The following is a 15,732-nucleotide window of genomic DNA, read 5'->3' as shown; positions in this document are numbered from 1 at the left end:
TCCCTTTCACATGAACTACAAATCCATGTTATGGACTACATGTTCAGTCATGCAGCACACACACACACACACCTGCTTCAAGTGTCCTCTGATTAGACTTTCACAGCTGAAGCTGCTCACAGACTACATAGAGGAGACTTGGAGCGGGTGTGTGTGCGCTGCATGACTGAATATGCAGCCTGATCTCACGAGGAAACATAAGTATTTTACGTTTTGCCAGTTTAGTGGCTAATTCGTACGAATTTGTTGATTGGGTTGGAATATATAGTCCATAATGAGTTCAGTTTTACGAAATTGTATGATTATAAAAAGGAGGCGTGGCACCCAACCCACCCCTAAACCCAACCGTCATTGCGGGATAAGCAAGTCGTACTAAATTGTACAAATTAGATCGTACGAATTCATACGAATTAGCCACTAAATCAAAAAGTTACGAATTTCTGTGAGACTGGGTTGGAATATGTAGTCCATAACATGGTGGATTTGTAGTTCATGTGAAAGGGAGGTGTATCTCTGGATGTAGATCGCTGGTGATGGTGACATAAGCAAACAGGATTAAACAAGTAAACAAGGCGAGGATCAAAAACAAGACAAAGAAAAATCACGTAGTGTCACTAAAAACAGTAGACAAGACTCAGCAAAAACTGTGTGTGTGAGAGGTTCTCGTATAGTCCATTAGTCTGTGAGCAGCTTCAGCTGTGAAGGTCTAATCAGAGGAGACTTGGAGCAGGTGTGTGTGTGTGTGTGCTGCATGACTGAACATGTAGTCCATAACACGGTGGATTTGTAGTTCATGCGAAAGAGGGTGTTCACCAGTAATCTCTGGTTGTAGATTGCAACAATGATACTCTCGAAATGATTCTGCAGAAATTTGAAGATTTTTACCAAAATTCTCAGCAGAAATGGCAACAAACGTCCGCAGAGTCCGTCCGCGGAGGCATTTAACCCATGTGTGCTGCACTGGGGTGCGTTTCCCAAAGAACAACGTAGCTCGCAGCTGAACTATCATAGTACGATGCATCGTTTGGGAAAAGAACGATGTAGTGACGAGTGTTTCCCAAAACCTGTCGTTTCTCTGTCGCAGATCATCATCTGAACCACGTTAGTTACAACGTAAAACGTCCATAATGACGCTCTAAATGGGGTGGAGGAACTACTTCATTAGAGAAGAACCCCATCATTTATTTATGCAAATGATATTGTTTTACACGCATTTAAAATAATCCAATATTAGTTTTGGTAAAAGCATGCACTCGCTTTCCAAATGAACTGAAATAAATGTGAACGACACATATAGAGCCTGTGTTTCCTTTACAAATATTATTAAGAATATTACATATTCTGTTCTAAATTAAGATGAAATCACTTACAAAAGCTAACACATATTCTAATATCATATATGAATAAATAAATGAGGCGATTTATTAGGAAATTAAATTTAATATTTATTATTTATTACGAAATGAAGAAAATCTATTTTAATAATGATGATGATGATTATTATTATTAAGTAGGATATTGTTTATTTATTTTTTATTTGTTAATCTACTTTTACAAATCACTGCAGAAATAAAATGGTAATTCTTATGGTTTAATAAAAATAGATTTTTGTAAATCACCAGGCGAACCCCCTTCATTGTCCTTCGACCCTCACTCAGAAAACCACTAATATACAGTACAGAAACTTAATAAATAACCTACTAGAAATGAAAAGCATTGACGTATGCTGTGTTTTTTGTTTTTACTAGCTTTGGAGACGCAACATAAATCCCGCTTTTAAATAATAGGTCACCTACAGCTTTCGTCATTGCTGTGGTCAAAATGACATCGATGTTTTCAAAGTGCACTGCAAATGGAAACTCACTTCTCTGAAGGCATCCATTAGCCCACATATTTAATTTCCTTTGTTAACCACAAAGATTTGCTTCAAAATTCAGTTCTGACCTCCAGCAGAGGAATAAATGAACACTAATAATGAAGTGTGGTCAGCAAACTGAGTTATCTCCAAACACACGTCCTGTTCTTATCCACATATGCTGATGCAGACGTCTCCAAAACCCCACAGCTGGACACGTCTACACTTGTGTTTATTATAAATCTGCAGATAATCAATAATCCTGCTGATATTAATCACAATATACAGATCAATGAGATCTAAAAAATCTTGTGTTTATTATTAATCACCTGTTTCTAAATGGTCTGTATCTAAAATTGAGGGGGACAAGTTACCCCCCCAACCCCTCCGGCTTGCTAAACTCCTGGTGAATGGTCCATGGTGTGTGTGTGTGTGTGTGTGTGTGTGAGAGAGAAAGAGAGTATTAATGGATCATGAGCTGTAGTGTTTGAGAGAGAGAGAGAGAGAGAGTGTGTTTGTGTAATTGTGAATGGTCCATGATGTGTGTGTGAGGGAGGGATGGAGCGCCAGCGCTGTGTGTTGGAGGATTGATTCACTCTCAGCTTCACACAGGAGGAAGGTAAGAGACTCGGCGTTCATTCACTCTCTCTGTGTGTTTACTGGGTTTATTACGGATACACTGTGTGCATGTACTGTAATGCTCTCCTGTGTGTGTGTGTGTGTGTGTGTGTGTGTGTGTGTGTGTGTGTGTGTGTGTGTTTCTGCTGCTTTGTATTCATCTGCTCACTCAGAACTCAACACACTCGGATGCTCCTTGTTTGACCGTGGATGTTTGTGTGTTGATTGATGATGTTTGTCTGTCATGTGTGAATGTGTGTGTCAGATCATGTGTGTGTGTGTGTGTGTGTTTGAAGGTTTAGTGTTAAAAATTAATGGTGAAGAACAGATAAAGGTGTGTGTGTTATTAAATCTGTGCTGCAGCTCTGACTCAGCGATGGAGAATATACAGTATATACAGCACATTTGAGGATGTACGAAGGTGTTTTGGCTTTAAAAGTACTCATGAAATCGAAACTAACCATTTTGATTTTGTTAGCTCACATTGTGGTGAACAATTCATCTGTGCAGCTCATTAAGAAATAAAATAGTTTGCTCTTGTAAGCTTTAATTGAAATCTGCAAATGCACTCCCCCCTTGTCTTCAGGTAAATCCTCAGATCAGGTCTGTCTGAGGTATTGGGCGGGGCTAACATACTTAACCACGCCCATCCAGCTGTCAGTCACTTTGACAACAAACAGAAATGGTGTGGAGGAGGAGTCTGTTAGGTTGTAATAACTCTCCCCAAACCCTTTTCCCCATCTTTCTGAATGACAAACCTACTTTACTACATCCAATCAGCTCACAGTAGATAAAAAACAAGCCACACCCACTGCTTTCTCATTTAATATCATGTTTATCTATGAACTGCGTTACAATACAGAAAAAAACAATGGTGGCAGCTTCCTCTTCATGCGGACTTTAAAAGTGTAGAACATACATGGTAACTATAATGTACCAATTCTTACTATTAACCAGTGTCTTATTGCCTGTCCATTACTAAAGCTGCCACAGATTCAGTGGAGCCATTTCGCAAGACTGTTATGATGTGTTTAACACTCATCAGCATCTTAAATCCTTGGAAGTTTTTTAATATTTAGACTTACAAGCAAAACAAAACGTATGAATGTTTAGACTCACCGACCATTTTATTAGGTACACCTTACTATTACAGTGTTGGACCCCCTTTGCCGTCAGATAACCATCTGGCAGCAACAACCATGCCACGTTCAAAGTCACTCAAATCCCCTTTCTTCCCCATTCTGATGTTCAGTTTGCACTGCAGCAGATCGTCTTGAGCATGTCTACATGCCTAAATGCAGTGAGCTGCTCCCGTGTGATTGGCTGATTGGAAATTTGCATTAATGAGCAGATATTCCTAATAATGTGGCCAGTGAGTGTGTATGTATTTATGTATGCATTAGATCATCTTTGCATCAAATTACAATAAACAAACGACTGCTTGTGTGAGGTGTTTGTAATGCATGGTGTATGGGGGCAGGACAGTAAATCTGACATTTACTCTCTCTTCTGGCTGTCATTATCAGTCTCACTTTATTATTATATTATTATTATTATTTGTATTATTATACTATTGTTATTGTTGTTATTATATTATTGTTATAATTATTATTATTATATTCTTATTTTTATTATTATATTGTTATTATTAATATTGTTGTTATTATTGTTATTATTATTATTATTATTATTATTATTATTATATAGTTATAATAATTATTATTAATATTATTATTATTTATATATATATATATATATATATATATATATATATATATATATATATATATATATATATATATATATAATTATTATTGTTATATTGTCATTATTATTTTTATTATTGTTATTAATATTATCATTGTTGTTGTTGTTGTTATTGTTATTATTATTATTATTAATTATTATTATCATTATATTATTATCATTGTTATGATCATTATTATTATATTTTTATTATTATTTTTATTAATATATAATTTAATATTATTTATTATTTAATATAAATTTATATTATTTAATATAAATTACTATTTTCATTGTGATTATTATGATCAGTCTCACATTATTATTATATTATTATTATTTGTATTATTATACTATTGTTATTATTGTTGTTATTATTATATTATTGTTATAATAATTATTATTATATTGTTTTTTATTATTATTATATTGTTATTATTATTAATATTATATTGGTATTATTAATATTGTATATATTATTATTATTATTATTATTATTATTATTATTATTATTATTGGTGTTGTTGTTGTTGTTGTTGTTATTATTATTATTATTAATTATTATTATTATATTATTTTCATTGTGATTATTATTGTTATTATTATGTATTTTATGAGCTACACGCCTCCGTTGTAAACCCTGGAAACATCAGCGGCCTCTTAAAGAGATTTTCCACAAAGTGTTTCTGTCCTCGAGAGCTGAAGAGACTATCAGTGTTTAACTCAAAGATGAAGATCAGTCACTGCTCATCACATCAGATCTGTGTGTGTGTGGGGCATAAATGTCAGCTTGGTGTGATTAAATGGACTGGAAGTGAGTTTTACTCTGAGCTCTTCATGATCACTGCGCAATATTCAGAGTTTAAACACACACACATATCAATATCTGTAATGATGTTTCTACTGTACAGACTGTAAATTCTTTCCTCTCCCCCCAAACTCAACCCTCACCGCAAACAGTCTGCACATTTACATCTTTTAAATAGTTCATTTTGTACGATTTATGAGCCGTTTTCCTCATGGATACAATAAACATGTCCCCACAAGGTTAACATTTACTGGTTTTGCAATACTTGTGGGGACATTTGGTTACACACACACACACACTACAGCCAAATTAGTTAATCAATTCCCCTATAGCATATGTGTTTGGACTGTGGAGGCACCCAGAGGAAACCCACGCCAACGCGAGGAGAACATGCAAACTCCACACAGAAATGCCAACTGACCCAGCCGGGACTCGAACCAGCGACCTTCTTGCTGACGATTGTGCTACCCACTGCGCCACCCTTGTCAGTCCTTTAAATAGTTTTTTGTGTGCTGCAGTGCTCTCTAGTGTTAGACACGCACGCTCTCGGTCACCATGTGTTGTGTGTAATGAGCTGTTTGTGTGTCTGCAGGCTCATCAGAGTGTGTGTGATAACTCAGATCAGTCATGGATCAGAAGGTGAGATTCAGAAACACTGAACGACACACTGCACATCTGACAGTGGCCTCGTACATTATTACTTTGTACTGATCTGTGTGTGTGTGTGTGTGTGTGTGTGTGTGTGTGTGTGTGTGTGTGTGTGTGTGTGTGTGTGTGTGTGTGTGTGTGTGTGTGTGTGTGTCACTCACTCTCTCTCTTCGTGTGTGTTTCAGTCCACTTCTCCTCAGAGGCAGGCAGTGAAGAGCAGGTCAAAGTCTACAGATGAAGTCCAGCAGGCTAAAAAGGTGGAGCAGGATTAATAATAATAATAATAATCTCCACATCAACAAACCAATCAATAATTCTTCCATTATGAATATTAAAGCATGTGTTGGCTCCTTCTGTTGCTTTAGAAAATCTTTGGACAGACTAGTTCAGATTGCTGACAACAAAAATGTAAAACTGTGTGTGTGTGTGTCTGTGTGTGTGTGTGTGTGTGTGTGTGTGTGTTTGTGTGTATGTGTGTGTGTGTGTGTTTGTGTGCGCTCATGTCTGATCATTTAACTTTGCCTGAAATGACTGTGTTTGATTGGTCAGGCCTTCCACATTACCCAGAAGTCTCTGCCTGGAGGATCAGAGCTGGAGAAGGTGAAGGTGAGGGCCAAACTGATAATCCTTCAATCATGATAGTAAACAAATATAAATTTTGTTTACTTAAGAAATATATATATATATATATAAATAGGAGGTGGTGTTAGTGAGGCCAGCAGGGGGCGCTCAACTTGTGGTATGTGTGAGTCCTAATGCCCCAGTATAGTGAAGGGGACTCTATACTGTCAGTGGGTGCCGTCTTTCAGATGAAACATTTAACCGAGCTCCTGACTCTCTGTGCTCATTAATAATCCCATGGCACTTCTGGTAAAGGGCAGGGGTTTTTACACCCGGTGTCACTGAATTGGCTCTATCTCGGTCTCTTCACTCCACCTATAGCTAGTGTGTGGTGAAGCACTGGCGCTGTTGTCCTGTGGATGCCAGAGCATCATCCAATTGGAGCTGCACACTGATTGTGGTTTGGAGAGACCCCCCACCCCCCCCATGATTGTAGAGAGTTTTGCGTGTATATATGTATATATTGTAATGCCTTTATTTGGTTACATACAGTGTATACACACTTAAGACAATGTAAGTAGTTATTTTTTCCTAATTAGTCCAATAAAGCAAGTGAAACTGACTCTTAAACATTGCAGATATAGAACTGATTGAGAAATGTGTCCAGCATGATATAAAGGGTTAAATTTTCTGAGTTTTTGTTTGTTTGTTTGTTTGTTTTCAGGAGGGAGCAGAAGACACCGTGACTCCTGCATCCTCCACAGAAGAGCTGAAGTGATGCTGATGTTCATCTGTGCTTCTCTCTCTCTCTCACACACACACACACACACATTAGTTTTTAAAAGCAAGGTTGGTTTTCTCATGGTTTACATGTTTTAAAACCTTCATAACCGCGTTCGTGTTTTACTGTCATGCTGTTAAAAAATAAAATGCTAAAATAAACACATGCCAAAGTTGGCCATCTATAATCCCTAATAATAGCTCCTGTACAGCAGTCTCGCAACACACCGTCACTCAATGACACTCCAACACCCTGTCAGAAAAGTCTAGTGACTGTGATGGAGTTTTTACAGTGTCTGCTATATCGTTAATGCACATTGATGAATATGGCCACTGCAAAGGCACAGTTCAGATCGTTATGAGAATATAATATATGCCTTCAGTGATTTCCTGAAGATAAACACCAAAATAACGCTGCTGGAATCACTACGCCAGCCGTGATGAATGGTCTGATCTCATATGAATTAAGAGATGGCGATGACGTGTGCAGGGGCTGTAGTGCTGTTCTATTTTTTAGGGGTAAATCTTGAAGCCATTCACACTCGGTTTCAAGGGTAAGGGGTAGGGCTACATAAAACGAATTGGGATTGGGCCTTATTTTTCTGTTATTTGTCATTTCAATTTTAAAACTATACATTTAACGAAATATTATATATATATATATATATATATATATATATAGCTGAAGTCAGAATTATTAGCCCCCTTTTAATTTTTTTTCTTTTTTAAAAATTTCCCAAACGATGATTGACAGAGCAAGGAAATTTTCACAGTATGTCTGATAATATTTTTTCTTCTAGAAAAAGTCTTATTTGTTTTATTTTGGCTAGAATAAAAGCAGTTTTGAATTTTTTAAAACTATTTTTGGGACTAAATTATTTGCCTAGTTCACCTTAATAACCTAGTGAAGCCTTTAAATGTCACTTTAAGCTGTATATTAGTGTCTTGAAAAATATCAAGTAAAATATTATTTACTGTCATCATGACAAAGATAAATTAAATCAGTTATTAGAAATAGGTTTTTAAAACTATTATGCTTAGAAATGTGCTGAAACAATCTTCCCTCCATTAAACAGACATTGGGAAAAAAAAAAAAAATAAACAGGGGCGCTAATAATTAAGGGGGGCTAATAATTCTCACTTCAACCATATATATAAGTTTAAATATCTGTGTAAGATTTGTATTTTTGTTTTTATGTACGTGTCTACATAGAATAAACGTATGTATCTCATGTCGAAACAATCTGCTTGTTTTGAATGCGATTAATCAAGATTCATCTTTGCCCAGCACTAATTATAGTATGAATATATAAATATGATTATGTGATATGATATAATTAACATGCTTTAACACAATTCTGATTCTCTTTGGTCTTTTCTGAACTCTTTTCTATTAATTTTCTTATTTTGCTCCTTGTGTTTACAGTATTTGGTTAGTTTAGTGTGTTTTAGGCTGATGGTGTGGATCTGTTGTTGGTTGATTTATTATCTGCATCAGCATCATCGCACTGTGTGACTCAGCTCAGGCTGTTGTGTAAGTCTAGTTCACTATTAATCATCGCTAATATTGCTAATTACTAATAGCGTTAACCTCTCGTCAGTCTAAAGTCCAGCCAGGAGTGAGTAAATACAGCAGTCGCTCTCTAGACTACACTCAAACAACACTCAAACCCAATGTTGGGTCAAACATGGACAAATTCACCATTGGGTTAATTATCTAAATTACACATTTTAAACCCAATGATTAGGGGTTGTTGAGCAGTTATTGGGCTAAAATATATCCAGCATTTGTTTGTTGTGAATCCTCGCCCTCTAGTGGAGGAAATACACACTGTGCCTTTAATATCTGCAGTTGTTCAGTTCTGCTCATCATTTCTCCTCGCTTACATTTGATATGCCTAAACAACACAAACAAAGTGTGTGTGTGTGTGTTATGAGTATGTTCATGTGTATGTGTATCTATATGAGTATGTTTATGTGTGGTGTGCATGTACGGGTGTGTGTATGAATATGTTTGTAAGTGTGTTCATGTCTAGTGTATGAGTATGTTTATGTGCATGAATGTGTTTATGTGTGTGTGTGTGTGTGTGTATAAGTATGTTTGTGTGTGAGTGTGTGTGCGTATGAATATGTTTGTGAGTGTGTTCATATGTAGTGTGTGAGTGTGAAAGTATGTTTATGTGTATAAATGTGTGTGTGTGTGTGTGTGTGATTATAAATGTGTGTGTGTGTGATTATGTGATTATAAATGTGTGTGTGTGTGTGTGATTATGTGATTATAAATGTGTCTGTGTGTGATTATGTTTGTGAGTGTGTTCATGTGTAGTGTGTGTGTGTTTGTGTAAAGTATGTGAATGGGTGTGTGTACGAGTATGTTCATGTGTAATTTGTGTGTGTGTGTTTGTGTCTGTGTATGAGTGTATGAATATGTTTGAGAGTGTGTTCAAGGGTTAGTGTATGTGTGGATGAGTATGTTTGTGTGTGTGTGTGTGTGTGTGTGTGTGTGTGTGTGTGTGTGTGTGTGTGTGTGTGTATGTTTGTGTGCAAAGAATGTGAATGGGTGTGCGTATGAGTTTGTTCATGTAAAGTTTGTGTGTCTGTTGTGTGTGTGTGTGTGTGTGTGTGTGTGTATGCATATGAATATGTTTGAGAGTGTGTTCAAGGGTTAGTGTGTGTGAGTATGTTTGTGTGTGATTGAGAGAGACAGTATTTTTATGTGTAGTGTGTTTGTGTAGTGTGTGTGTGTGTGTGTGTGTGTGTTTGAGTATATTCATGTTTGAGCATCATTAGTTCATGTGCAGTGCGTGTGTATGAGTACGTTTATGTGTGTGTGTGTGTGTGTGTGTGTGTGTGTGTGTGTGTGTGTGTTTAATGTTTGTCAGAGGTGAGCAGGTTTGTGATGCTGCAGGACTGCTGAATCCACAGACTCAGACATTCATTAATCAGACACACACACACACGCGACAGACAGATGATCACTGCTGCTCCAGTATGAGCTCATCTTTACTGACATCACTCCTACGCATATGTTAGCATGACACTTCAACCTAAAATGAACATTCAGAAGAGTCTTAAACCCCTTAATTAGTTGTATTAGCTGTGTTTAGTTGGGGTTGAAGAAAAGCAGAGCTGCGGTGCTCCAGGAATTGACTTAGAGACCTGTGCTGTACAGCATTACATCATATGTCTATACGCATAGGCATAGGCCTTTGTATTTTTATTTATTATATTCATTTACTCACCGACCGACTGTTCATTGGGTGGTCTCGCCACTATCAGGGACATAATACAGTGCACCATCCATAATATAAAACCACAGAAGTTCTCACAGGGGTCGTGAGTCCCTGGCATTGTTATTTTAGGGGTCACAGTTTGAAAAGTTTGGGAACCCCTGATCTAGTTCTCATTTTAGTCTTGATATATTAAAATAGCTTAAAATAAGGCAAAATAAACACTAAAAATGTCAAACAGGAAAATAATTTAATTAATTTAAAATTTAAATAAAATGTAAACTTTAACAGATGGGTTTTAAATAAAACAAATTACAAAATTTAAAAAAGAAATGTAAAGAACATTATAATAAATAAATATGACAAAAACTGAAACTTTAAGGACTAATGTAAAACTGGGGTGTCTACATTTTAACTGGATTTTACTGGAGTAAAGTGACTTTTACACTGGAGTTATTTAATTTAAATAATTAATATTCCGATGGCACTTCTTCCCAATATTAATTAACAATATTGTGAATGAGAGCATTTTTTGTGTGCATACAAAAACAATAAGCGTGCCATATTTTTCAGATTATTATCTAGTTTTATTTTTAGTCAACACAATACTGTTTGTATTATTTAGTTATTTGAGATGAGAAATCATTATTTGGTGAAATAACTCTGATATTTTAATGTTATCAAATACAGTACAGTAAAATACATTATAATAATATAAAAAAATAAAACAATTATATTTGTTTCAATGCCAATATATTGGCATTTTACTTAAACTTTTTAACTTAAATGTTCACATTTTTCACATATTTCTAAGCTAACTAAGACGTCCCAAATGAAAATCTATAGTAATTAATAGTAAACGCAGTAGAGTATTTGGTTTACACAGTAAACCAAACTAAAGGGCTTAAATGAACCTGTTGTTGTAATTAGTACATTGAATTAATATGTCATTAGTCATTTGAACTTGAATTAATATGTTGTCCCTACTGAAAATAAACAGCTTAAACCAGCCTAGACTGGTTGGTTGGTTTTAGCTGGTTGACCAGGCTGGTTTTAGAGGGGTTTTGGCCATTCCCAGGCTGGTTCCCAGGCATTTCTAGCCTGGCCTTAGGCTTGAAGATGACCAGCTAAAACCAGCTTGACCAGCCTAGCCAGGCTGGGAGCCCAGCCAAAACCAGCTATGTCCAGCCTAAACCAGGCTGGTTTTAGCTGGATTTAACTGGTCATTTTTCAGCCTGACCAGCTAAGACCAGGCTGGAAATGGCCAAAACCCCTCTAAAACCAACCAACCAGTCTGCTTTAATCTGTTTTTTTTTTCAGCAGGGGTGACTATAGTAGCTACAATAACACAATAGCAGTTATAAACAAATGACCCAATACGGTTGTTTTCTTCAAAATATATGGTATATTATAGCTACTACAACACACCACAGAATTAGCTAACCTCTTACAACTAATATGTAAATAATATAGGCTAAACAGTAAAATATGGCTCACGGATACTGGAATTTAGCCTATATACTATGAATTATCTTTCATGCTAGCTGTTGCATCTACATGTTGATCTTGTGGCGATTTTAAGTGCTTAGGTTACTAAAATATATATTTTTAGTATCTTAATTTCTAAGGATAAAGGCGTCTGCTAAATTAATAATATGTTAAAATATAGCATTCCAACATTAGGAATACCCATCTGGAATAAACAAGTGCATCTTAATGGGGAAAAACACAGCGTCTCGCCACAAGATGTCATGATTGTACAGTGAAAATACGCCAAAATGTGAGGGCCAGACTGCAAATGTGTAGTTTAAACAGACAGTGTTTATCATTATTCTGCTGTAATATTTAGTGAAGTCTGTCTGACTCTGATATGGCTGTTCTTATACGTCACTAATAAGTTTAAGCATGAGTGATCGAGCGTTTGGCCTGACAGTAAATGATCTTTGACTGAAGTCTGATGGAGAGCGAGTTAATTAGTCAGAGAAGGTCATTATTGACACGCTTTTCCCATATAAACCTGCTTTACGATGGGGATTGTGGATGTCAGAGCCTTCCCAGCCGCTGAGGAGTCAAACCAGAGCCTAAATAAATGTAAGGTAAGATTTACACCGTTACCTTCAGGCGAGGCCAGTCTGTTAGCTAATCAACAATGGCGTACTGTCTCCTACATTAAGTAGCCATCACTTTAGCGGTATTTTGGTAAAATTGTACGGGTCAGTAAGTTTACACTCAATTTTGCGGTGATAAATGAAACACAGCTCACAAAGGAATTGAATAACTCTCAAACAAGATTGATTTCAAGTGTGCCGCAAGCCTACGTTTGAGTGAAGGTTTCGGCCGTTAGATCGCCCCCTGGGGGCTGGCTGCAGTACAAGTCATAAAGCCCGCCTCCTCCGTGTTAATGAAGGAGACTTGAGCCCAAATAAAAAAAAATATTACACTTGCAATAAAATGTCCCGAAAGATAGTTCTGGTCGATTAAGGCACTGGTTATTGTGCTGAAATAGGTGCAGATCTTCATTTTTGTAAACAGTTTGTTTTTAGCAGTAATTTAATGCTGGGCGTGTCATCGTGATTGACAGCTGTGATTTACAGTTTCTCAAAGCGCGGCGTCTGAGCTTCGGCAGGAGACTGAAGTAGACTGAAATGTTATTATTCGATTTCTGTGTTATTTTACCATGACAAAATGAGTTCAGCAGTAAACTATAGTTTCTGACATACATGATCCTGGTGGAACACTGTTTATTCGCTAAGTTCAGGGCTTTTTTCGGGCTTTATTAGTTTGCTGATACACGCCTAACCACCCAGATAGCAAAACACAGTTCCGGCTAGATTCTCGCCTGCCGGAGACTTATCTCTTAGAGCTCAGACTGACTAATGTTACCTCTGCTGGACCTACTCCGGATGCCTGGACTCACTGCCCGATTCCAGTCCGAGTCAATCGAGCCAGATGCGGCGGCCGAGCGAGCAGGCGCTGCCGCATGCGAGCCGGAATCAGCCCGCGACGCCGCGAGTAAGTTGTGCGCTGCGGCCTGGAGCTGGCGCGATTGAATATATAAAACCCTCATATTTGTTAACGTTATTACATCCATTTGTGTTGATATGACAGCAAACGCATGCTGAGAAGTTCGGGGGGCGTAGTTGATTTTACATAAAGCGTTTGATTGGAAGCTCGACTCTGCTCATTTTCGCGGCTCCTCCTCTGGCTCCATCAGACAGTCCTTCTGCGCATGTCTGGCTCCAATTTCAGCAGTCTTTTGCGACAGTTTGTGCCCGTCAAGCAGGCGTTTTGCCCTCAAGGCGTTCAATGGGAAAAAGGGCTGTCGCGTCGTCCATATTTTTTACAGTCATTGATTGATTTATCTTGATCAACAGAAGTCTGAGCGGCCGGGAAACTTTCGCGCCAAACTACTGACTAGGATGACTGGATTTCGCGCTTAAAATTTAGTGACTAAAATGTGTTTTTTTTCTTCTGTCGATTGTAGTTTACACTGTAAACAAGATTATTTGACGTAAATATAGTAAATCAGCGTATTTTAAGTAGATAAAGCTTAATGGAAACTACACCCACATGGAAAATACAATAGTTAACGGTTCTGTGAAGTTGGAAAACAACATTCAAACCTATTTAATTCTCCATGTGATTATTGATGTTCTTTGATAACTTTTTAAATTAAATAATAGATCAAAACACGACACATTCATAAAAAGGAATGTCAAAAAAGATTGTTCAATCTCTTATTTAACCTAACCAGAAGCAACTCTTAAAATTATTGTTCAACCCTTACAGTACTTATTTACAATCACACAAAGCAAAGATGATTACAGTATGCCTTGCAAAACACAGAAAATAATGTCCCAGGAGTTTTATATATTTATTTTTTGTAATCATCATGAGAAATCAGAGACATTCAGTAATGGTAAAATGTTTTTTATAATCATAGTCATTATTTAATCCTTGTGATCATTGATGTCTCTGATTTTATTAATTATTCAGTATATTAAAACACGACAGTTTAAGAAGGTTCCAAATGACTGGATTTTGCCTGCAAATTGTTTTTGTCTGCTCTACTGTACACGTTTTGTCAAGATTAAAATGAAGATTATTGGGGAATATTTTACCAGAAGACATTAAATAGTGAATGAAATAGTCTCATGTTTGATTTCCAAAATAACCGAATTGTAGGCTCATGGGAAATACTGTATGGCTATAAATTTGGTTATGTAATAAATCAAACGTGAATAATAATATTTTTGTTACTAAAAAAAGTAACTTTCCAAGGACGTTGCAGGTTTTGGGAATGTTCTGGGATTGAGATATGCTGGGAATGTGTCTGTTTCTTTGTAATCATAGTAACATTTACTGGCAATTTCTGCATGAAACATTTTCCAAAGTAAACCCTTAACTAAAATCTTGTCAGTGTATGTGTAATTCTATTGTGAATATTTTATATTTTCTATATATATATAAAACTATAATTTTTTTAAATGCAAAAACCTTTGAATAATAGCACCAGTTACTTTGTTACTATCAACTCTGATATAGCGTATATATGCAGAAGGGCTTTTAATTTGCAATAACCCAGTTCAAGTGATTCCGGTAAACTCTACGCCCTTACAAAATCGTTGCGTTTAAGGTCTGTTTTTAAAAAAAATAAGTGATCTTCACTGCTGCCCGATTGATATGCTATTTAAAGAGGGTCCAAGAGTTGTTGCATTAAACTCCATTGTTCCAGTATTTTCAATGGAGTTTCTGCACTAGCCTGCTGCTACTGACGGTGCTTGCTTTTACACAGCTTTTATCTGGTTTTATTCAGTTCACTCCAAATTACACATTTGTTGTTTACCATTCTAATTGATGAAAAATGAATGTTTTAAATGTTCCTGCAGTTCTGGAATAAGCCATATCGTGTCTTCACAGCATATTTGTACATGTTTTGATGTCATTTCACACCAGTCTGAAGCACTGAGATGTTTTCGGGACTCTTATTGTTCAGTGCACGTATTCCTGATTGAGTGTGTGAGTGTTGTGGCAGGCCTGCATTCACACCGGCGCTCAATAAAAGCATATTTGGCTCTCTGGGGCACAATGGAGAGCCCGGTCCAGTGCTCAGAATGCCATCGCACAAGCCATCTTGCTGTTTAATGTCTTGCTGTGCTCTTGTGCTGATAAGGGTGAGATTTTAATGCCACGCGGCTCCATTTATACAAAAGCAGGTCAGTGTGAGAGCACCGGCTCCTAATGCAACTCATTCAGCGGCAGAACTGAGAACGAAATGGTGTTGTTGATCTTATCATCACGTGTTTGCTGCAAATGTGTGGACTGTGTTTAAGCTTTGATTCATCTTAAATAATACGTTTAAGGGCAGGGAAACTCAACCTCAGTATGGACTTTCGTGCTTGATTTTTAGTGACGCAGTGCTTTAGGTAAAATGAATGAAAGTCAAAAATTGGTGCTCTTTGATTTAGTTGTGCTTTAAATTTGTT

At 36.7% G+C, this 15,732-nt stretch overlaps 1 protein-coding gene and 1 long non-coding RNA gene across 5 annotated transcripts in view; both read left to right on the top strand.

Moving 5' to 3' along the window:
• Nucleotides 1-2,444: 2,444 nt before the first annotated feature.
• si:ch73-302a4.4 lies at nucleotides 2,445-8,550 on the top strand. 2 transcript variants are annotated; one of them, XR_012390120.1, is made up of 6 exons: nucleotides 2,445-2,474; nucleotides 5,620-5,666; nucleotides 5,861-5,932; nucleotides 6,225-6,281; nucleotides 6,961-7,085; nucleotides 8,443-8,550. It is a non-coding gene; the product is annotated as a si:ch73-302a4.4 (long non-coding RNA). The 2 variants fall into 2 exon arrangements; XR_224488.6 differs by lacking the exon at nucleotides 8,443-8,550 and having other exon boundaries at nucleotides 6,961-7,208.
• A 3,734-nt stretch (nucleotides 8,551-12,284) lies between these two features.
• The window catches only part of slc34a1a (solute carrier family 34 member 1a), a 24,734-nt gene continuing 21,286 nt past the window's right edge, over nucleotides 12,285-15,732 (top strand). For 2 of the 3 annotated variants that reach the window (XR_012390119.1, XM_002664258.8), the window contains exon 1: nucleotides 12,285-12,342. The gene's annotated coding sequence lies outside the window, so the exon portion shown is untranslated. The remainder of the gene's footprint in view (nucleotides 12,343-15,732) is intronic. The other variant, XM_073922430.1, reaches the window with a different exon arrangement.

The sequence above is a fragment of the Danio rerio genome, chromosome 14 (genome assembly GCF_049306965.1).
Source record: "Danio rerio strain Tuebingen ecotype United States chromosome 14, GRCz12tu, whole genome shotgun sequence".
NCBI lineage: Eukaryota > Metazoa > Chordata > Actinopteri > Cypriniformes > Danionidae > Danio > Danio rerio.
Note: the sequence above shows the minus strand (reverse complement) of the source record. Positions and strands in the feature narration are given on the sequence as shown.